Raw genomic sequence first — 24,213 nt, forward strand, 5'->3', positions numbered from 1 at the left:
GGGCCACACGGTCTCCTGGGTTAGCCTTCCCAAACGGCTCTTCGCGCGGGTCAGCCTCTGGAAGAGTAAAGTCTGCCTGGGCAATCGAGGGGACCCGCCAGCACCGTTGGCTCAAGATCTGGACTTGCAAATACCGGTGAGGTTTCGGGGTTGGCAAACATCTGACCCATTTGCGCAACCGTTTCTGAGTCTGGCCACACAGCTTGTTTACCGGACGCACGAGGGAGGCCAGCGTAACTGAAGCGATAGACGGTTGTTAAACGATCCACGGTTTACCCAGGTGGTCGCGACAGGTGCCTTGGGCGAGCTGGGCCCCTGTCTCTAAGAGTGCAGGGGGGTCCGCCTCAGGTCAAAAGTGTCCCTCTGCAGTACCCACCTGCCGAGGGATCCTGAGCTATCTGAGCCAACCACCTGGTGGCTTGTGTCCTGTGTTTTAGGAGACAGTCCCTCTGCGCTCGCCTAGGCTCTGGATTAGCCATACACTTGTAACAATCCTCCGGTCAGAGGATTTGAGCCTGAGTGTCACAGACCAACCAGCCCGTGTGCCCAGACCAAATACAGACACAACCGGTCAGCTAACAGGTGCACCTGATCAACTTGTTACTTGCTGACTTTGTGGCCACTCTCCCAGGGAGCTGGGTCATTCCCAAGGAAGAATGGCGGAGTGGCTGTCTGTCTCCATACCCGCGGGAGTGAAGCTCTGTGATGATCCGTGTGTGGTTTGGGGGCTCCACAGAAAGCACGGGAATTTCTCCCTGGTCATTGTCAGATATGGCCAGCATTCACTGGGTGACTGGTCATCTCCTCTCTTAGTGGCCGCACTGGTCCTGGGGACGGCGCTGGGCCAAGAATTTCTCTTTCCTGCAACGGCTCAGAGGAGGCGTTAGGGTTTAGGAAGCGGCCTTTACATCCCGCAAGCTCTGGCAAAGTTTTGGAGCAGGGAAAGCAGGTGGGCTTGTCCTGAGGGTCCCATCACAGGGCCATCAGGGGTCCATCGGGGCGTTCTATCGTCATGGGTCACAGGGTGTGACTACCTTCAGTGGTGTCAGCCATCCTGTAGGAGGATGGCTGATCGAGAAAGGGAGGCAGAAGGGAGCAGTGGGTGAAGAGGTAAATATAAAAATAGAGTCTCAGTGAAGGGGCCGCCTGGGTGGCTCAGTAGGTTGAACATCCAACTCTTGATTTCAGCTCAGGTCATGATCCCAGGGTCGTGAGATGGAGCCCCTTGTCGGGCTCTGCACTGAGTGTGGAGCCTGCTTGAGATTCTCTCTCTCTCTCTCTCTCTCTCTGCCCCTCTATCCCACTCGCTCTCTCTCTAAATTAAAAAAATATATAAAAAGAGAGAGAGAGGGGCGCCTGGGTGGCTCAGTTGGTTGAGCGTCGGACTTCGGCTCAGGTCATGATCTCACGGTTTGTGAGTTCAAGCCCCGCGTCGAGCTCTGTGTTGACAGCTCAGAGCCTGGAGCCTGCTTCGGATTCTGCGTCTCCCTCTCTCTCTGCCCCTCCCCTGCGTGCATTCTGTCTCTGTCTCTCTCAAAAATAAATAGACATTAATTTCTTTTTTAAAGGTGTTTTCATTATAGCACGGGGACAGGACGCATGGGCAGGAGTTGCAGCATGGTGATGGTGAGGAGTGACTGATTATCGAGGGTTTTCTACCCTTTGGAGGCGAAGGTGATGTTAGGGCTCCAGGAAATTTGAGTCTATAGGTTCTTGGAGGTCTATTACTGTGTTTTTCTTGTAAATCATTAAGAGAGTTACAAACTACAGTGAAGTTTTTGTTCTACTTGTTTTCACTTGTTTTTCCCCTGCTTTCATTCTCAGGCAGTTACTAGTGCCTGAGGAATGTTAATATATATCTCCCACCTTAAGGGGGTGAGGGGTGGGTGCAGGCTGTGGGCTGGCGTTTGGCCTTCAGCTTGCCTTTTGCTCTCTTGTCATTACACACAACTCTATCCATCTGGGCGAGTCCCCAGCTGTCCAAAGCAGAGCTCTGATAAAGACTAAATATGAGAAGACGTTTATTCCAAGGAATCTGAGCTGGGAGGTCTCACTCCTGGCCTTAAATTCCACTCTGTTCTACTCCCATACTTGCATGTGAAGGAAAAGACCAATCTGAAGCACGACTACCAGCACCAAAGACAAGAAAGAACAAGGCCCACAGCATGAAAAATCCCATTCACCCCCGATGCCCAGACCCTACTGGCTTTGGAGACTCAGCGCTTTGCCAGACTCAGGCTTTCCTCATGAGGCTGGGGGGAGTCCCCGAGGCGCTGGCCACTTTGTGGCGAGGCATCCTGGAGAGAGGTGGCCGGGCTGGAGAAGTCTGGGGCCTGTCCACACACATGAAATTGGGTACCCTGGCACTGCCTGATCGGATCAGCCATGCGTGAGGGTAAAAGGAGACACTTTGTAAAACAGAACTCATGCGGGCCAAATTCCTTAACGAAACAAAACCAAAGGCAAAAATCCTAAGTCCCAGACAATCAAACACAAGAAGAAAACTAACAGTAAAAGGAGGGACCAAAAAGACAACAATACAAACTTAGAGCCAGGACAACAAAGAAGAAGGAACAGGGATTAAAGCACAGTAATGAAACGGGAGACAAAAATAACGCAGACTTGCCCGAGTAACTTAGAGCTGAAGTTTTTGAAAGACAGAATACTTAGTTAGGAAATGTGATTAAGGAAAACAGAAGGTATATATAAATAAACTACATTTAGGATAAAAAGTGGAGGCTGAGTACATTACGAAGATCTCTCCGACCTTTGTTGGGAGGGCTAAGTTGTCACCGATGCTTTCAAGGGCAATTTGACATCAGTTGAAGTTTAAAATGCTCTTTTCCTCGGATCGAGCAATTCCACCTCTAAAAACATATCTCACAGAAATATCTACATGTGTCCAAAGATAGGCAAAGATATTCTTTGCTGCATTGCGCGTAAAAACAGTAACCAAAAAATAAATACGTACTTGTCAATAAAATTCAGTTTAAATAAATCATGGTTCCAACCGTACTGGGGAGCCCTGGAAAGAATGTGGTAGCTGATGTGAAAACAGCAGATTCAGAGTAATATGTCTACACAGCCTCTCTCTATGCCAAAATATGGGCTTTGTATGTATGGGTAGAGTCCATACGTGCACACAGGCTGTCCTATGTTGTGTAAACGCACAGTGAAGGTACAGAAGCCTACTGACCTTCATCAAGGGGGTACCTCTGGAAAGTAAGCAGTGGAGAGTGGTATAAAGCAAGCTCTGTCAGCACAGAGCCCGACGCGGGGTTCGAACTCATGAATCACTAGATCATGACCTGAGCCGAAGTCGGATGCTTAACCGACTGAGCCACCCAGGTGCCCCCGGATATGACTTTTGTTCATTTTAAAGGCTGGAAAGGATGCCTGACTTATTTCAATGTTTCCCGAGGCAGAGGGAAGAGAATCCGGGGACAGACACCAGAGCACATGCACACCCGAGAGTGTCCGTGTCTCTGCAGCCTCAGGACCTGCCTCGCCTGCAAGCACAAATGCCATACTAGCGAAGTTCCGTGTCAGAAACACAAACTGCCCAGTGCATTTTGAGCAGAGATGATGGAAAGAACTGGGTGCTCAGAAAATCACTGGCAGGGCCAGAAAGTGGGATCTCCACATGATCTCCAGGAATGCCCCCATAACTGATGGTCCACAGAGGTGTCCAGAGTCCCGGTGTCCAGAGTCCCCAGTCAGAAAGCAGGCCATCAGGAGGTGGCCTCGGTAACTCAAGAACACCCCCCCAAAGCGGTGATCTCCAGTGGTCACGAACCCACTGCTGCCATGGTGCCCTGGACAACGGAGCGGTCACCGCCCATCAGCGAGTTGGTCTTCGCAGCACGAAACAGGTGCCAGGTGGTCCCGTGCACGTAGCCTCTGCACCACGACGGCCTGTGGCCACCTCCGAAGCCAGAGGCTGCCGCCTGCCATCACTAGTACCTTAACTGCCAGCAGAAAACACCCCCAAACCATAAGGCAATAGCTTCTGCCTTCCAAATCCCATGCGAGCGCTTCTAATTGGCAGAACCCAATTAGCACATAGAAACCCTATTTGTAAGAGTCTATTTCTGTGCCAGTAGGCCAAATAGTCTTCCTGGTATCACTGTATACTCAGGACATGGAAAATGAGTTGAGTGCCAACTAATGAACAGGCAGTGAGCAGAGTGCTTAAAATGCATGGTCTCGGGGCACCCGGGGGGGCTCAGTGGGTTGAGCGTCTGACTTCAGCTCAGGTCATGATCTCGTGGTTCATGAGTTCGAGCCCCACTTTGGGCTTGCTGCTATCAGCCTGCCAGTGCAGATCCTCTGTCCTCCTCTCTCTGCCCCTCCCCCAGTTGCACTCTCCCAAAAATAAATAAATATTTAGAAAATAATAATAAGATAAAATGAGTGATCTCAAGCGCCTTCCCGCAGGCTGCACCCTCCTTCCCACTGTGGGAGATTTCATTGTTTAAATTACCCAAAAGTGACCTCACCCAGGAGGATAAAAGATCTTTCTCTGCAAAAGGGATCTGATCTGGAGAAAATTCTTACTGTTACTACTTTTGAGGTTCCCCAATTTATACTGGGATAAAGCTCCGCCCACCACCCCTTATAGAGCACATTACCAGTCGTTTGGGGAAATTCTATGGCATGAAAGACAGGAAGAAAGAGGACAAACAACTTAGGGACAAAAAAGCATAGAGACTAGCCAACAATGGAGTTTTTAATTTTTTTTCAAATGTTTATTTGTTTTTGAGAGAGACAGAGACAGAATGCGAGTGGGTTAGGGGTAGAGAGAGAGAGGGAGACACAGAATCCGAGGCAGGTTCCAGGCTCTGAGCCATCAGCACAGAGCCCAACACAGGGCTTGAACTCACAAGCTGTGAGATCATGACCTGAGCCGAAGTCAGACACTCAACCGACTGAGCCACCCAGGTGCCCCCCAACAATGGAATTTTTAAAACAAAGACTACAGTTATTCTTCAGAGGGATAAGGTGAGAATGAATCCATAGAACAAAAATAAAATTCTATTCCTTAAAAAGAACAATGAAGAGCTAATAGAAATAAAGAATAAGACAGGCAGAGTTTATTATGAAGGACAGCATTTCTGCTGCAAATTTTCAAGGAGAAAACCCCAGATAAATTATAAAAAGTATATTTTAAGTGTACTGGAAAGTTGTGGAAACAACAGAAATGAGACAAACTAAAATTCCCCTTCTTCAATGCATGGATGATCATGAGCTATTTTCTTTCCTGCAGGAATTTCCCAGTTTTGATGAGCCAAAGTCAGGCTTGACCCAGACAAAGGAATTCTACTCAGGGATTTACAAACTAGCAGAGAGAGTATCTGGCATAGTGCAGGCCTGGCATGGCAGATTATAAACTCAAAAATAAAAACAAAAACAAAAACACCAAAGTACTGCAGGGTTTTTTCCCAAGAGACATTTTCTGAGGTCTAGGGCATGTTTGAAGCTTGGGGTCAGGGCCAGAAGCATCTGAGAAGCAGAGTAAAATATCCTGAAGTCTTGTGGTGCTTTGGAATGAAAGTCATACTTGAAGGGGAGACAATGTCCAGACCACAACACAGGCAGGGAAACCCAAGCAGAGCATATCAGTCTCGTTGAAAGGACCAGACTGAAGTCAAAGCCCAGGCAGGCTGGGGAAGCTAGATATTGCACGGTGGTTACCAGAAAACAGGGAGCCATAGAGCAAAAGAGCCCCCAAAATCTGCCTAGGAGTCCCCTTGAGTGTATGACTAAATACTGAGATGTGAAACGCCACAAAGCCACACAAATATAGATGGGAGCACTTAGTTAAACAATTCCAAGATGACACAGAGCTAGGACATGTCTGAGTTTTGATCAGCAGAGTAGAGAATCTTTGTTGAAAACCCATGGAATTCAGTATAGACCCTAGAAGAGTAATATTTTACATTCCAGAAGAACTGCAAAAAAAAGGTTAAAGGTAAGCTAATAAGATAATAATGAAGCTAAATATAACTAATGTGTTAATACAAAAGAAAGCAGAAAAAGAGAAAAAAGGAACAAAGAACAGATGAAACAAATAGAAAACAAAGAGGAAGATGGTGGATTTAAGTCCAAGTATATTGATAATTACGTTAGATATACATGGTTTAAACCCTCCACTTAAAAGGCATAGATATTTAGGCTGGATGAAAAGCAGAATCTATATGCTATCTACAAGAAACAGATAATGCTGTCTATGCACAGATAACGTGATTTTCAATGATGGAAACTCCAAAAACATTTTGTATATTAATAGAACTAATATGTGAGTTTAGAAGGACACAGAATACAAAGTCAGTATTTAAGAGATTGATGGTATTTTTATAGACTAAAAATAAAAAAAACAGAAATTGATTTTTTTTTAAGCAGTATCCTTTACTCTTGTATTACGAAGCAAAATATTTAGGGGAAATTTAGAAATATGTGCAAGATTTGTATGCCAAAATACATGGAATGTGGATGAGAGGGATTAAGAATACCTAAATAAATGAAGAGAGATACTGTGTCCATGGATTGGAAGGCTCAATATTGCTAAGCTGTCAATTCTTCCCAAAATGTTTCTCTAGATTTCAGATTGTCAGACCCGCTATAAGCAAGTTCTACTTCCACAACCCCGGCAGAACTCACCGAGAAGCTCATGTGGAAAAGAGAGTTTGAGCGAATTGAAAAAGTTCAGCCTGAAGTGAACAAAGATGAAATATTGGCATGTATGTATGTATGTATGTTAAGTAAACTCTACACCCAACAGGGGGCTTGAACTCATGACCCTGAGATCAAGAGCCGCGTGTTCCCCCAACTGAGCCAGCCAGGTGCCCCAGCAATTAATTATTTTAAATAGTTGAATTTTTTTTTTTTTTCTTTTTTTACAGTCTTCCCATTATGTTACTCATCCCCAGTTACGGCAGGATAGGAAGAGTTTATGTCCTGGCTGAAGTATGGTGGAGAAGTTCGGTGCCCTCCCGGGTGGGGTTGATGGGCCGGTGGATTCCCACCCATTACCTGCCCCCCCTCCCCCCATCTACGGAGTGCTAAGGAGTGCTCCCGTCTAGACCAACGATGATGTGAAACAACCCTACTGCTCTGACCTGATAAGCTGTGTTCACTCTGCCATGATCTCCATCACCAATATTTGCTGCGACTAAGCAAACTCAACTTCGAAGACAGGGTCTAGAGTCCAAGGGCTTCTCCGCACATTTTAGTCAATGCTTCCCTCTAGCGTGTGGCTTTGACATCGCATGAGCCCAGGGTTGTGACCATAGATGCAAAGAGTTTGAATAAACCTAGAGACCCTTCTCAAATTCCCCGCAGCTAGCGTATTTCACAGATAAGGAAACTGAAATGCCAGGTATTTTGCCAGGATCTCCTGATGGCACATAGGAGATCACGCAGAAGAGAAGACGGGAGGGTGACGGACGAGCACCCACATCATCGGGTTATTTTTAAGCCACTAACCTTGTAGTAATTTGTTACAGCATAATAAGAAATGAAGGCAACTGGATTTCACTATAATTTTGCAATCCTATACATTTACTTTATTTTCGGGCTTTAAAACCCTTTCTATGATAAGAGCCCACAGGCTTCACTCTTGCCCTAGAAAGTAAAGAATGGAGGAGATAGGATAGGATGAAAACCTGACATGAGGTGGCAGCGAGAAATACAGTAAGAATTTAAGTTGTATAATTTTGTGGGTTTCTTTAAAGTTGAAAGTGTAAGGGGCACCTGGGTGGCCCTTCCTTCCTTCCTTCCTTCCTTCCTTCCTTCCTTCCTTCCCTCCTTCCTTCTCCCCTCCCTCTTTCCTTCCTTCCTTCTTTCCTTCCTTCCTTCCCTCCTTCCTCCTTCCTTCATTCCTTCCCTCCTTCCTTCCCTCCTTCCTTCTCCCCTCCCTCTTTCCTTCCTTCCCTCCTTCCTTCTCCCCTCCCTCTTTCCTTCCTTCCTTCCATCCTTCTTTCCTTCCATCCCTCCTTCCTTTCTTCCTTCCTTCCATCCTTCTTTCCTTCCTTCCTTCCTTCCCTCCTTCCTTCTCCCCTCCCTCTTTCCTTCCTTCCTTCCTTCCTTCCTTCCTTCCTTCCTTCCTTCCATCCTTCTTTCCTTCCATCCATCCCTCCTTCCTTCTCCCTTCCTTCCTTCCCTCCTTCCTTCTCCCCTCCCTCTTTCCTTCCTTCCTTCCTTCCTTCCTTCCTTCCTTCCTTCCTTCCTTCCATGGGTACTGCAGGCGTGCCCTGTGTTAGACACTTCATGGAGAAGGTGCAGACATGGGAGCTCTGTCCTCAGAGGTCATGGTACACCCAGGGAGACAACAGAATATGTGTGTCCATGTCCCTGCAAAAACTGAGACCGGAACTATCTCAGAATTTCTGGGGCGAATGTTCCGGGGAGATATACCTGTAAGGGAACGAGGAAGCAAGACTGGGCTGAGGCAGAAGCTGACCCAAAAAGCAGTTGTGTCATTGAAACCCAAGTTCGGCTGCCTGTTGCTTGAAAGGCCAAGACTCAAGAGACAAGTTTTGATTGGAAAGGAATATGAGCTTCACTCCAGAGGCCAGCAATCTGGGGAGAAGGCAGACTCTTGTCCAAAGGCCAACAACTCCCAGGTTTCTGCCTGGTTCAGATTTTGAAAGGGGTTTAATCAGTTAAGGGAGTGCAGTGGTCTGTGACATTTCTTGCTGACATGCAGACTCGATGCCCATTGTAGAATTAGCTCAGTGCTGTAGAATTAGCTCAGTTGTGTGAGAAGTTCAAGTTCCCTGGGGCCGGGGGTGAGTGGGGGCTTGTGCAAGAAGGTCTGATTCCTGGGTCCCCAGGCTTTGTGCAAGAGTACTGTGATCTTCAAAGGAGGGAAAAGTCTACAGATGTGCAAAGGGAGGTCAGTCAAGTCTTTTACTTGAAAAAGAAACATTTTGCTAAAAATTGCTGGGCTAGGGGTGCCTGGGTGGCTCAGGTCATGATCTCACAGTTCAGTCTGTGAGTTCGAGCCCCATGTCAGGCTCTGTGCTGACAGCTGGGAGCCTGGAGTCTGCTTCAGATTCTGTGTCTCCCTCTCTCTCTGCCCCTCCCCTGGTCACACACACACTCTCTCTCTCAAAAATAAATAAACATTAAAAATTTAAAAAAATAAAATAAACATGGTGAAGGGCACACATCACTTCGAAGGCTTTCCCCTAAGTCCCTGGAAAATTCAAATGAGCAGGGTTGCCCACTAGCCTGTCTCTCCAGGCAGATGAGAACTCAGGGGACCTGGTCTAATGCTTTACCCGAGAGTGTAATTACCCAGAAGAACATCTATTGCCTCATTAAGTCTCTGTGGCCATTAACAGTTAGCAAAGCAAACAGAACTGGGCAAGTTGGCAAATGCAATCTAGCCATTTGCAAGGTTGAAGACGGGGCCCTCGTTGCCAGCAGGTGGTAGGCGCTGGGCAGTGGTTTTCAGCTAATCCTACCCAGTGAGCACGGCACCCAGGACCTCTGTGTCTTCAAGCAGGACCCCGTGAAGGGAGCCAGGAGATTCACCTGTTTAAATAGCTAAATCTCCCAATGATAGCCACCAAAGGCTTCCTTCCTTCCTTTTTTTTTTTTTTTTTTTTTTTTTTTTTTTGGTTTGTAAGTTTATTTATTTTGAGAGAGATAGCCTACAAGCAGGGGAGGGGCAGAGAGAGAGAGGGAGACTCTGAAGCAGGCTCTGCACTGTCAGCGCAGAGCCCAATGTGGGGCTCGAACTCACAAACCGTGAGCCGCCTGGGGGGGCCCCCTGATGCTTCCTTTCTTTGCTCTGCAGAGGAGAGCAGTCTCAAAATGTCCAGTCCGAGAAGATTTTGACACATCCGGCCATCACGTGCCTGAATGGGGGGAGGGGGCGGTGCCTGTGAAGATGGGGGTGTGGAAGGAGGAAGGATTGCTTTCTTTGGACAAATGCATCGGTGTGGAGAGCTAAGCCACGTGGTGAACAAGCCTTGGTGTGAGAGAACAGCAGGAATGAGAAGGGAAGTCGGGGGCCGGCTCCTCCCCTCCCTCATTTTTGTGGGGAACAAACTGAAACTCACAGGGGAGGGATGGCTTGCCCAAGGTCCCATGGCTGGCTCCTGATTGAACCCACGCTCCAACTCGGCTATCCTGACTCCCACTGGAGGCTTCTACCCACCTCCCCAGAAAAAGTGAAGGAAAAGGAGAAAAGTGGGCGATAAAGCAAGTGAAGACAGAAAACTCGGGGAAAGGTGTGAGATTAAACTCGGAAAACGGGAAAGAAAAAGCCGGGGATACAGGATACTCAGGACGGATGGAGATTCTAAAATCCCTGTGCGCAACGAGAGTCAGGAGAGCTCTGGAGACCCTCTGTGAACCAGCCCTAGGATTTCAAATGTTCTAGAGCTGAGGTGGTGAATTTGGCCACATTTGGCCACATCAGAATTTAAAACTCCCGTTTTATAGTAGAAACTTAAAATACAGGGACAAACCAGGAGAAATAATGCAAATATCTAGCAAGGACTTAGAGCCATAAAAGATAAAGAATTCCTAATCAATACAAAAGGACTATACAAAATATGGGAAAAAATGGGCAAAGGATATCAGCCAACCATTCACAGAACTGGAAACAAAAACGTCCAATCAAATAGGAAAAGTCGATCAACTTTGCATGTGATCAGGAAAATGCCAATTAGGGGCAAATGCCAATTAGGGGCAAAACGAAATACTGCTTTACACACAGCAGCCTGGTAAAAAGTTCATGTTTGATACTGAGTCTGTGGAACTTGTACATTTATACCCAGGTGGCAAAAGTAAAACTGGGTACAACCACACTGAAGAGACAATTGGTCAAATCTACTGAAGCTAAATTTCCAAATTTTCATTTTCGTGTTTAAGCAAATGAATGCATGTTACTCTTATGGAAGAGAGGGTCACTTTGACCAAAACTTTGCTATTCAGTCAGCACCAGGCACGATGCTGAGCACTTTACGGGAGTTATTTAATAAACTCTGGACCTCTGACATCAGCAGTAAATGACCATAGACCCCAAGGTCTGCTTTTTCTGGGCACCTGTGGCTGGTGGACCATCTTACCCAAAGGGTATCCCTCCGAACCCCCAGGGGAGCTTTTTCAAAATACACATACCAGGACCCCTCAGAATTTTCTGTAGAGGTGGGGCCTAGGAGTTCCCCAGATGGTCAGAAGGATGACTCCTGGTTAAGAGCTACTGATCTGGGCTCTGGAGTGCATCCTGGCTTGATCCCTCCGAACCAGAAAGACCTCCTCTTCCTGCACTGAGCGCCTAGCTGGGTACCTGATGTAAATCGCTTCTTTTCCAGACCTTCTCCCATAGGCTCCATTCCAACCTTTTTTAAAAAGTGGTTTGAGGGTTAAGCACTATGCTCAGAAACTCCTTTGGCAGGGACCCCTGAATCCCTAAGATGCCACACCCATCACTCAAAAGGTCTTCAAAATAGAAATGCTAATGGAAACCAGAAATAGGATTGTTCTTCTCCCAGGTTTCATGGTAATAAAGAGACAGCCTGTGAATCAGCTAACGTAAAGGGCAAGGGGTGGGGAAGGTTGAGCAAAAGCGAGCACAGAATCCATCACCTGTTAATATCACCCAACCCACCAGTCTCTTTAGCATTAAATAGGAAAGTAATTAAAAATAATAATAATAGCTGGGCTATTGTTCTGGGAAGAATGTATGGGACATGAGGAGGTGGTACCCTTGACCTGATACACTGAGAGAATATAAAGGATTTTTCTAAATGAGGAAGCCACCCACTGAGCAAAGTTTTGAGGGGCAGCGGAGAAAGGAAACCACTCTCATTCTTGTCCAAGAGAAATGCAGTCAAGATTTCAAAGCCCCGGAATCCAAATGCCAATGTCGCCACTTCCTGCCGTGTCATCTCAGGGAAAGACCCAGTGTCTTCACGTAGATGTGGGGAGAATCATGATACCCATGGTACAGGGCAAATATGTGTTAATCACCAGACAACTTAGCCTCACAAGAAACTTTCATACATGTAAAACATTCCCCCATGCCTAGCGCTGGGTGAGTGTTCATCAGATGGTTGATAATCACCGTGACAATATAGATGTCCATGTGGATTTCTGCCTCTGGTCTCTTGAGGAATGCTAGGCAGGGGCTTCAGTACTCAGAGCCTCAGAGCCGCGTTCCCTCCGTACACACAAAAAGGGAATTATTACTTCTGACCCCAATCCCCCAGAAGTCTTCATTTTCCCAAAGGGTTAAGACATGTATGGTACTTTCCAGAAAAAAAATCTATCACTGATCTTCAGCCTTAAAAAAGAAGGTGATTCTGCCATTTGGGACAACACGGATGAATCCAGAAGACAGTATGATAAGAGAAATAAGCCAAAAACAAGCCCTGCATGATCTCACTCATGTGTGGAATCTAAACTCGTTGAACTCATAGAAGCAGAGAGTAGACTGCTGACTGCCAGGGGCTGGGGCTGGGGTATAGGGAGATGTTGGTCACAGGACACAAAGTTCCATTGCACAAGATGAATACATTCATCCTAAAATTTGCTAAGAGGGTAGATCCTGTGTTCTCACCCCCACCAAAAAAAAAGAGTAACTATTGAGGTGATACATTAATTAGCTTGATCACGGTGATTATTTCACAATTCGTATCAAATCACCCAATTTAAATATATCCAATTTTACTTGCCAATTACACCTCGATAAAAAAGATCCTGATCTAGTGGGGAATGATGCCAGTATTCCTGCTTTTACGTGGCTTCTAGCAACAGGATGTGAAGCCCAATGAGCTGACGGAACAAAAGGCAAGCACGTCTGAGGAACCCAGCAGCCAGGGAGAGGGGGAGCTGGGGAAATGTGTGGAACGTGCCCGATGAAGCAGACATGGGGGAGACAGATGGACACCTGCAGTAAAAGGTAATGGGGTACCTACGGATATCGAAGGGGAGCACAAGAAGATGGCCAGGGGCTCTACCCAAAAACATGTTTGGAATTTTATTTTATTCCTTTTAATTTTTTTTTTTTTTTTGAGAGAGAGAGCTAGAGAGAGCGAGAGAGAATGAGTAAGGAAGAGGCAGAGGGAAAGAGAATACCAAGCAGACTTTGCACTGTCGGCACAGAGCCAAACACGGGGCTCGAACTCACCAACCGTGACGTCACGACCTGAGCTGAAATCTAAAGTCAGACGCTCAGCCGACTGAGCCACCCTGGCGCCCCATGAATCTTAAAATCTAGTATGTGGATTAAAGAACGAGATGGTCATCCACCGTTGAGGCCAAGTGTAAGAAATATGTCAAAGTACAGGAAAACAAAATCCGAGGGATTTATCCTGGCTGGATAAACCCAGGAGACTTAATTTTTGATGAAGAGGAAAAACAACCTATTATGAGAGAATAACAGGCACCACATTCGCCCTTAAGCAACCAGAAGACCAGACAAACACATAACGCGTATTTTAGACACTGGATAACAGCTCAGGACCGCCAGCCTCATCTGAGACTGTCCTCAATAAGATTATAGATTATGTCTCAACCCTGTCAACTCTAGCATTCGCATCTTTTTAGTATTTTGTGTGACAAAATGGGAAGCGCTCCCTGTTGTGTCCCACAGCGCAATGGTCGTTTCCAGGGAAAGCACTTGTACAGGGGTTTGAACTGCACACTGAAAAAGTCATCTTTCCACTGAGCATTATTTTTACTTCAAAGAGCAAATGACAAACTGTGATTATTCAAACATAGACATGTGGCAGGCATTTTCTCACTGCCTAACTAATTCTCAAAACTAACGATGTTTGTTGCCAAGGATAAAAATTGAGCTTTTCGAGAGAAAATTATATTTTGGGAAAACTTGTATCAGCCACTCTGACCTCACTCAACAAGAAACAGATAATGTAACCGGTCTTATATTTATCAATGAAATTAAATTTGTAGGTAACAATGTTTGTTTTATGAGCCAGTTATTATCCTGATAACAAAGCCAGACAAAGATATAACACCAACAAAAACCTTTTCAAGATAATATCCCTCATGAACCTGGATACAAAAATCCTCGACAGAATTCTAGCTAATCAAATCCAGCAATATGTCAAACAATAAAACATCATGATCAAATGGTATTATATCCCAGAAATAGAGAAAGCACAAATTTTTAAAAAAAAAAATACCATGGATTCTCATTATGTGCGATATTTATGTGTGATAAAGTTGCTGCAGATTAAGCAAATACTGAACGGTTGTTCCTAAAGGAGATACACGGTTAGCTTCCTGCCAGCTTCTGGTCACATCGTTCTCCTCAACTAATCAATATATAACCCTGTTTCGTGTGTGATTCTGTTTGAGGAAACCTCATTTTACATATATTGTTGAATCCCTAGCCTTGGACTCACGACCAACAGCATCACAGGTCACGCCTAAATGAAACTTTGACACAGGTATTTCCTCTATAAAACCGCCCAGAGTGCTCTTGCACTCAGGAACACGAGACAGCACTTCAGCATTATGCCTGGCGATCATTTTAAACAGAAATCACCAACAAAAAGTAACACTAACAACAACAAAAAAGCCAAAAGTCTACCGTGTGAGAGCCGAATCAAGAAGGCAGAGCGTAGTCTTGTTCGACCTCAGTTGGAAACATGCACATCAGGTGACAGTTTTTGGCCACTATGAACTTGTCTGTGAACGACCACAAGAGCTCCGCAAGTATTGATTTTGGGATGAGCTATACATTGTAGCATTTAGGAAAATTCACAGACACAGAATCCGTGAATAATGAGTATTGACTGCAATCGTAGAGAGAAAAATGTCTGTGAGTCGAAGAAACATTTGAGTCTGCAATTTAAAGGTCTCACTGGGGGCGCCTGGGTGGGTCAGTTGGGTAAGCGTCCGACTTCGGCTCAGGTCATGATCTCGCGGTTCACGAGTTCAAGCCCCGCGTCGGGCTCTGTGCTGACAGCTCGGAGCCTGGAGCCTTCTTGGGATTCTGTGTCTCCCCTCTCTCTTTGCCCCTCTCCCACTCATGTTGTCTCTCTGTCTCTCAAAAATAAGTAAACAATTAACAAATAAATAAATAAAGGGCTCACTGAATCCTGTCTAGATTGATGAGAAAAGACGCAGTTATGAGCATATCCAAACAAAGTTCTTGAATTATAATGATTAAGAGGGAAATTTGCAAACTTCCTGGGAAGAAAACAAGTCACCCATAAAGAGGGGAATCCGACTTGCCTCGGACTTGCCTGCTACATGGTAAGCTGGAACATTGCTACCGAAATTGTAGTCTGCTGACTGGCAGCAGTTACATCAGCTGGGAGCTTCCTAGAAATGCAGAAGCTCAGGCCCACTCCAGTCCTACTGCATTAGAATCTGCATCTTGACAAGATCCCCAGTGATGAGTGGGCACATTGAGGTAGACAGTAAGAGCGTCTACAGACTTTTGAGAAAGAGGCTGTCACCCAGGTACTCTCTGAGCAGCCAAGCTACTGTTTCCTATCAGGATAAAAGAAAGCTGCTTAGTGAGAGACTCAGACTGAGAGAATACCACCTCTGGATCCCATCTAAAAAAAACTACGTGAGAAACAAAACTAGTCAAATGATACATGAACTGAAGAAAAAGTCTTCAAGGTGGGGGAAGATGAAAAGGTGGGAGCAAGGAATCTTTCGGCATATAGTTAGTTAAATATGAATGGGTAAGAATAGATTCTCTGAGAATGTATAAATAAGGACCTTTGTACCAGAAGAGACATCCTATAAGGGACATTCTAATAACATGAGATTATTTCACAGAACCTAGATGACAGAGAAAGAGAGATAAAAGTATTGCGAGGATTTGTTAGCTCCTGGTGATGGGGTGGGGGAGGAGAGTACAAGAATTTTAAACTAAAGTTCTAAGGCGAAGCTTTGACTGGGTTCTACTCTGCACCTCAATGCATGGAGGCCCCCGCAAGGTTGCCCCACACCCTACGGATGGTTGACTCTGGAATGATAACACCCCTTTCTCCCACTAAGCTCAGAGAAGGAGCACCAGAGGAACGCCGGGAAAGTCCCATGCCTCTTGGTTACTCAGAGGAGGGGGAGGAGGGAGCACAGAGAATGCATGCTGTTTACTGGGTACCCACTATGTATGAGTCATTTATATATACAACCTTATTTAACCTTCCCAGAAATCCTGAAAAATAGACATTTTCTCTGCTCTCCAGATGAACAAACCCGAAGCTTAGAGAGGATAACTTGCCACAGGCAAGCTAGTAAATAAGAGAAGTGGAATTTGAGTTCAGATATGTTTGCTTCCAAAGTCCTTGCTAACTGGGTGAGGAAGAGAGGTTCAGAATCAACAACAAACAGCAACTTCCTGGTAGCGTCCACCATTGCTTCTTCCCTCCCTTACATGAGAAACTCGTTAGTCTTTACTACCTGCTGATTCCTCCTCTTAGATACTACAATAACCTGTAGGTGCTGAGAGAAAAGCCCAAGAAGTAAAGTCAAAGTGAGCGAACCACCTTCCCAACTTAGAGATGTGGATTTTCCTGGTTGACAGTCTTAGGAGAAGAAAGTTTCCAAGACAAATGAAATCAAAGAATAACTAAATATATGGAGATGTATTCCATATTCATGGATAAGAAGACAGTATTGTCAAGATACCAGTTATTCCCAACTTGATCTATAGATTCAATGCAACCCCAATCAAAGTACAAGCAATTTATTTTGTGAATATTACAAATTGACTCAGCTTATATAGGGAGACAAAAGACCCAGGAGAGCCAACATGTTATTTAAAAAGAACAAAGTTGGAAGACTGACACTACCTGACTGCAAGACTCACCGTAGGGCTACAGCAGTCAAGGCAGTGTGGTACTGATGGAAAAATAGACACGTAAATCAATGGAGCAGAATAGACGGATAAATAAGCCAGAAATGGACCCATACAAATATAGCCAGCTAATTTTTGACAACGAGCAAAGGCAATATTAAAATTTAAAAATATCTGCTCTGCAAAAGACAATGTTAAGAGAATGAAAAGACAAGTCACAGACTGTGAGAAAAGATTTGCAAAAACATATCTGATAAAAGGACTATTACCCAAAATATACCCTTAAAACTCAAAAAGAAAACAAACAGATCAATTAAAACGTGGTCAAAAGACCTGAACAGCCACCTCACAAAAGAAGAAATACAGGTGGCAAATAAGCATATGAAAAGATGTTCAACATTATGTTATTCAGAAACCGCAAATTAAGGTAACAATGAGATGCCACTCTACATATATTAGAGCAAGGAAAATCCAAAACACTGGCAACAGCAATTGCTGGTGAGGATTTAGAGTAATAGGACCTCTCATTCATCACGGGTGGGAATGCAAAATGGTGCAGCCACTTTGGAAGAGAGCTCGGCAGTTTCTTAGAAAACTAAACATTCGTATCGTACCATCCATCCATCAACCATGCTCCTTGATCTTTTCCTAAATGAACTGAAAACCTATGTCCACACAAAATCCTGCACAGATATTTAGAGCAGATTTATTCATGATTGCCAAAACTTGGAAGCATCCATGAAGTCCTTTAGAGGGTGGATGGATAAGTAATAAACTACGGTACATCCAGACAACGGAATGTTATTTATTACTAAAAAGAAACGAGCTATCAAGCCTAAAACGACATGGGGGAACTTTAAATGCATATTACTAAGTGGAAGAAATCCATATGAAAAGCCTACATACTGTGTGATTCCAATTACATGACATCCTGGAAAAGGCGAAACTTTTGTAAAGACCATAAAAAGATCAGAGGGTGCCAGGGAAGAGAAAGAAAGCGATGAAGAGGTGGGGCACAGAGGATATGTGTCATACCTGTCCAAGCCCACAGAATGTCCAACATCAAGAGTGACGCTAATGTAAACTGTGGACACTGGGTGATGGTGATGAGTCAGTGCAGGCTCATCACTTGTAATAAATATCCCACTCTGGTGGGGATGTTGATAGTAGAGAAGATTATGTATGTGTCAGGGCAGGGCATATATGGGGACTCTCTGTACTTTCTGTTCAACTTTATTGTGACTCTAAAACTGCTCTAAAAAAATAACTGTATTTGGCAGGGGGGAGGCTCCTGGGTGGCTCAGTCAGTTAAGCGTCTGACTCTTTATTTCGGCTCAGGTCATGATCTCACACTTCGTCGGGCTCTGTGACAGTGTGGATCCTGCTTGGGATATTCTCTCTCTCTCTCTGCCGCTCCTCTGCTTGTGCTCTCTCTCTCTCTCTCTCTTGAAAATAAAAAAATAAACTTAAAAAATTTTTTAATAAATAAATAAATGAATGAATGAATAAATAAATAAATAAATAATTGGTATATTTTTTTAAGTGTTCAGAAGTGAAAGGTGATTTAAAAAAATACTCAATTTCTACCCATTCCAGAAACTTGGTCATGTCAGTTAAATAAGCAGTCAGATAATACAACTATGAATCATATCTTTTCATGTGTTTGTTTTTTTTTTTTTAAGTTGGATTTGACTCTAATGGAAAAGATTTTGAAACGAAGTTAACTGAATTTCAGGTCACTTTGGAGTCCTATAAATCTCTCTCCTAAATAGAGACGAAGCATTAAAAAAAAAAAAAAAAAAGGCCTTAGATAAAAAAGAAGCATTTCCTAACAGAGATGAGGGTAAAATTCTGAAATGGGTGAAGGATGGAGAATGTGTACTTTGTATCCTAGACACTTACAGGTATGTGTGAAATACACATCACACAGATAGTGTTGCAGTTGGGAGGTCTGGGGGCACTGAGATTCTGATACCTTCTGAGCTGCCTTATGGACTAAACAGGGAGGAGGACTGGCCCCACTATGAGCTCCGGCAGCCTGGTTTATGTATGTTTTATATATTAAAGTGCCAAGTAAACTTGCATTTGATAAAATAGTTTCACTGCTTTGAACAAACAGAACAGGAAAGGGAGAAGTTGAAAAACATTTACAGTCGGATCACCTATTCTTTTGAACCTGAAATACCGATTTCTTTTTAAAGAACAAAGCAAAGGAAGGGTTGCTTTACACGGCAGGTAGCCAATTGGTGGAACCTGTTCCCTTGAAGGTGTTATGGATTGAAAAACACCACAGTTCATGTACCTTGCTCGCCTATTTATTGAGTGTCTACTCCGTGCCAGGGTTACAATGTCAATAAACTCTTCACGATTCGTACTGCATGGAGCTTATATTTTTAAACAAAGTTGAAAGAAAATCATGAATAAAGTCCACAATTTGCAAAGAAAAGAAGGGGGATGTCTTGGCACAACACATCTAAGCCTAGCGTGTGAGCTTCAGTATGCTAGAGATTGCAACAACCGGGCTTACTGTTCTTATTCTAAGACTCTAGAAGAAAAAAAAAATAAGACTCTAGCAGAAAATAATTCTGGCAGTATTTGGAATTGGAGGCATCCCTGGACAAGTTTGTTAAGCTGATCTGGTTCATCTTGAATGGAACTTAGCCCTTCTTCCTCCGCCCAGGTAGGTTTATGTCCCATTACCTCCTGGCTTGGCTATTCAAGGCCCCCCTGCAGGTGATGAGTTGAGGGGTTTTACTCTCCAGGGCATTTGCACCTCAGTCTGGGTTTCCGGAAGCTTGCTTGACAAGCTTCAAGCCTCAGCAGAAAGTCTCTATGGTTTGATTCCAGACACCATGACCATCCACGGAATCTTCCAGTTCTGAGTGATGCTCTGGAAGCTACACCACAGAGTGCAATGTCTCAAGTGAGCATCAAGCCTCCTATGGTGGGGACACTGAACAGAAGCCCAGGTTGTTATGGGAACCAAACACATAGCATTGCTTGTGAAGCCATCCCAGGACCCCATCCTCACTTTAAGCTCTGTCATAAGTCCTTCCTAAGAAGCCTTGTCCCCTCGCCGGCCTCTGAACCAGTAATGCTTCCTCTCCCTACGGAAAGTGATGGGAATGCCCAACAAAGTTCATGACTGAAATGAGCTTCTCTGTTCCCCAATGATCAGATTTGACTCTGATTTGATTTCCAAAGATCAGTCATCACGCTGTGCTTAAAACAACTGAGTCATTCCTTGTCTCCAGTCCACGTTCAGATAGGAGAGAAGCTGGGTGGTTGAAGGGGGAGAGGGCGTGTGGGAGAAAAAATTTTGACTGTGATCCCAGAAGGGGGACCCAGATGTGTCTGTCAGAACCCACCTGCCTTTCTGCCTTCACTTGAGACCACAGCCACAGCAGACTGATGCCTGCCTTCCCCAGAGACTAAGACACTGAGGCCCTCTCCTGGCTCCCTGGCTGCCACTGTCCCCCTACCCCCCCCCCCCCACACACCCACCAGCACTCCTTGGCTCTCGCACATCTGCCCGTTCCCCTGGTCAAGGAGGTAGCCGCCCGGGACACTCCTCTCCCCACTGCTGATACCTTTCCAGTCTGACTGTTGACCCGTCGTTCCTGCTTCTCAATTCCCTCCACACCAAGAGTAGCTGGCCCGTGAGACTCTGAACTAGTAACTGCCTGGACCACCGTCAGACATGAGCAGGCTTCCCCACACCTCAGGGGCTGTCTCCACCTCCTCTGACGTACTTCCGTCCACATTTGGCCAAACTCCACAGCTCAGAGAGGTCCTTACGTGGACAGTGCTGATGCACTGGCTTGCTCTCTCACTCTGGCTTTTTCTCTAGGACGTGAGAACATACTGGAGACACACGAGGACTGACTCGCCCTGGCCAGCAGCCAGCCGACCCCCAAGCTTGTAACTGAGCCCCCGCAGGGCCAGCAAACCGTCAGCCTAAACCGCTGACCCCAGAATTGAGCTAAACATATGGTGAGGATTTTAAACCAACTGGGTTTTTGGGTGAGACATAACGCGATTTGTACAATCAGTAACTGCTAATATTCACCAACATTGTATGCAACGTTTGAATTAAATTTTCTTCTATTTATATGTTCCTTGACATTTTTCTGTTTTTATTATGGACTTCTGCGCATTTCATCCTCTTCAGAGCAAGTAAGCTACACCCTCGAAGTCTTACTCCTTCCTACCAACCACCAGCACTAAAAAAAAAAAAAAAAAAAAGCTTACTACAAGGTTTTGAAAGAATAGCTCAAAGGACCATTTGAAGAAATAGCTGATAAGTAAAAACTACTTACTGAGGATCAACACGTATTTATTGAGTTTGAAAAGTGGGCCTGATATTTCTGGTGGAAACAGTGAGGGCATAGAAATACACAACCCACAGCCTTTGCTCGCCAAATCGCTGAAAATGTTAAACTAAGCAGAATAAAACCAGGTCATGTGGAATTATTAGGAAACAATGCTATGGTAGTTTGCATGATAAGAGCAGGATATAAAATATGAGTTTCAGGAGGAGCACAGTGGTAGGACAAGGAGGAAGGCTGTTTTCTCAGCAGTGGGAAGGAAGGAGAACGGGGTTTGGGAAGGGTGGGTAGGAAGAGTGAGATCAAAGACGTAGAAGCAGGAATAAGTTTCCGGACATTGAACATGGCGTGAAAGACTGGGATCGGTTGGGGAAACCATCCCATTAAAGCCCAAAGTGCATGTTGGTGACCAGTAGGGAGAGAAACCAGTCTGAGGGTCAGATTTCCTGAGGGAGTTTGTAGTGCACAGAGTAGCCAATGAGAGGGAAAGATCCACCATAAGCTGGCAAAATGCTATGCCTTTGAGTAACTAACTCCAATCTTGGGAATTTATTCCCAAGTCAATAATTCAAAAGCAGAAAAGGGCTATACATATAAAGATACTTTGTGCTAAGGCAGTCACAACGAGAGAAAAAAACTTTCAATACAAAATGTCCACCAACTGACAATTGATGAAGTATAGCAGCTTCAGGGAACATTCCACAGCCATTTTAATGAGATACTCGAAGACTATAGATACACAACGATGTGCTTGTAATGCAACGTTAAGTAGAAACAAACTGAATGATATATGCTTTATAATTATAGTAAAAGCATTCACATGGGAATATAATAAAAGGATACTTAAGTAATGGAAATAGCTGTATCTGAGTTTGAGACGAGTATTTAATCTTTTAAAACACTGTATGATTTAAAGGTGACAATAGCCATTTTTTGAAACTAAAATGAGTTCTACCGAAGAGGTGACATAACAAAGATGGGAAAATTTGGCCAAACTAGCCTGGACAGCTCTGTGTTCATATTTTTGAGTGGTACATAATCAGACTAGATTGTGATTTGACCTTCCCACCTCTGTGCCTTTCCTTTTAATTACCTGTCACCTCTAATTACTCCCTTAAACACCCCTAGGATATGCTGAGAGCACAGGACATCCCAGAACTGTACCCCTGAATTGCCATTTTGGTGATGAGTTCAGAGGCACTGGTCCTAACCTTCTCGTTCATTTACAGGATTTAATTTAGAACCTTTCCTCAATTTAGACCATAAGGATTCTCCTTGCCATTATGGGCTTTAATTTTGTGTCTACCATACAGACCCATAAATGTGATGGCTAACAAGAAATCTACCTAGCAAATATATATTACATAGCAGGCACCATGAACTAGACTGTAACCCTATGCTTCTCTCTCAACAAGCCTTCGATCCATGTAACTTACAGCCCATCTAACTAATTCACCCTCTCCATTGGCTTAGAATCCAGACACAGTTACCACATCCTGGTTGTTCACACTCAAGGCTTCCTGCCTCAGCATATGCTTGAGTAGCAGTGTTTGCCAATTAAATGCACCCTTATGTCTGTGTGTTATTTCTAACTCATCTTTGACGTTTAAGATGATAATTTTTATCACTTGTCCCTCTGATCAGCCTTGCATGTTGATTTGGAGTAACTCTGAGGACTGAAACACACTCCTGTCTGTCAGTGGGACCAGCAGAGGGAACCAAAAGCCACAACATACTCAGAACAGGGTCTTCCTGAGACAGTCGTCTGAAAGCTGAAGAGTTTTCAGCTTTTCAGCTTTAAAGCTGGGTTGTTGTTTTTGTTTTTCATTTTTCTTTTCTTTTCGGTCATTACGATATCATGATTTATAGGAAGAAATATTTATTTGGTCTTTGTCCCCATTCCTGACACAGGGCTCCTAAAACCCTTGGAATTTCCTAAGTGGGAAGATGAATAAAGGTGAAAGATGTACCTCATTTTATTCACAAAAGGCCCCTTTCAACCACACTGGGGTTTATGTTAATGTGGTGGCATTTGGAAAGACCCTTTGGATGGGGGCTGGTCACCAGGGGAACCAGAAATGGGTTGGTTGGGACATCCAGCCCCGTTTCCCAAAGTCCAGCAAGGGGAGCAGGGCTGGAGATTAACTACCAAAGGCCAGTGGTCCAACCACATCCCTGTAATGAAGCTTTCATAAAAAAATCCAACTGGAGGGTTTCAGAGAGCTTCCAGGTTGGTGAGCAGGTGGAGGTGTGGGGAGGGTGGTATGCCCACAGAGGGTACGCCTTGTCAACTGAGAGAAAACCAAGCTCGGAGTCAGTTGGTAAACACTTCTTCATTGTCTTACTGAGGACTGGAACCTGGGAGACAGTCTTTCAAGAACTGCTTCAAAGCTTGTTAGCTACAGGGGATTATATACAAAAGGGGAAAGGAGCTCTCCAAATACTTGCGTGACACAGGGTATAATTTGCTAAGGTTGAAAACATTAAGGTGTACTAATTTCCGCATAGACGTAAGACTAAATTCCGCATAAGACGTAATTTCCGTATCACGTAAGACGTAAGACAGATCCTTAGGTCATCTTAGTATGTTATGTTTCTGTCATGTTTGATCGTTTAAAAATACTGCTTGCGTGCATCTGCTTAATTGGTTTTCTGGCTCTTCTGGTTTTGTATTTCTCCTTGAGGTCACTTGAAATGGTCACAGAGGCTGATGGCCGGTCTCCTGTTTGACGCATTGTACTTTTTGTGCAAGGCTTCCTCCTCCATGCCCTGCCCTGTGCATCTCTACCATCTGGCAGTTCCTGAGTTATATCCTTTTATGATGAACTGCTAATCTAGTAAGTAAAGTGTTTTCTTGAGTTTTACAAAAAGTTCTGGCAAATTATCAAACCCAAGGGGGGTTGTTGGAGCCCCGATTTGCAGCCGGTGGGTCAGAGTCCCAGGTGACAACGTGGATTTACGACTGGCGTCTAAATGGGGGTAGGAAGTGGTCTTGTGGGACTGAGGTCTTAACCCGTGGGATATGATCCTGTCTCCAGGTACACAGCCAGCGCCAGGACTGAGTTAAAGTGTAGGACACCG

General features: G+C 44.7%; 1 protein-coding gene across 1 annotated transcript in view; it reads right to left on the reverse strand.

The window, feature by feature from the left end:
• LOC122223817 (aldo-keto reductase family 1 member C3-like) overlaps positions 1–24,213 on the reverse strand; it is a 92,965-nt gene that overhangs the window by 26,448 nt on the left and 42,304 nt on the right.

The sequence above is a fragment of the Panthera leo genome, chromosome B4 (assembly GCF_018350215.1).
Source record: "Panthera leo isolate Ple1 chromosome B4, P.leo_Ple1_pat1.1, whole genome shotgun sequence".
Classification (NCBI taxonomy): Eukaryota; Metazoa; Chordata; class Mammalia; order Carnivora; family Felidae; genus Panthera; species Panthera leo.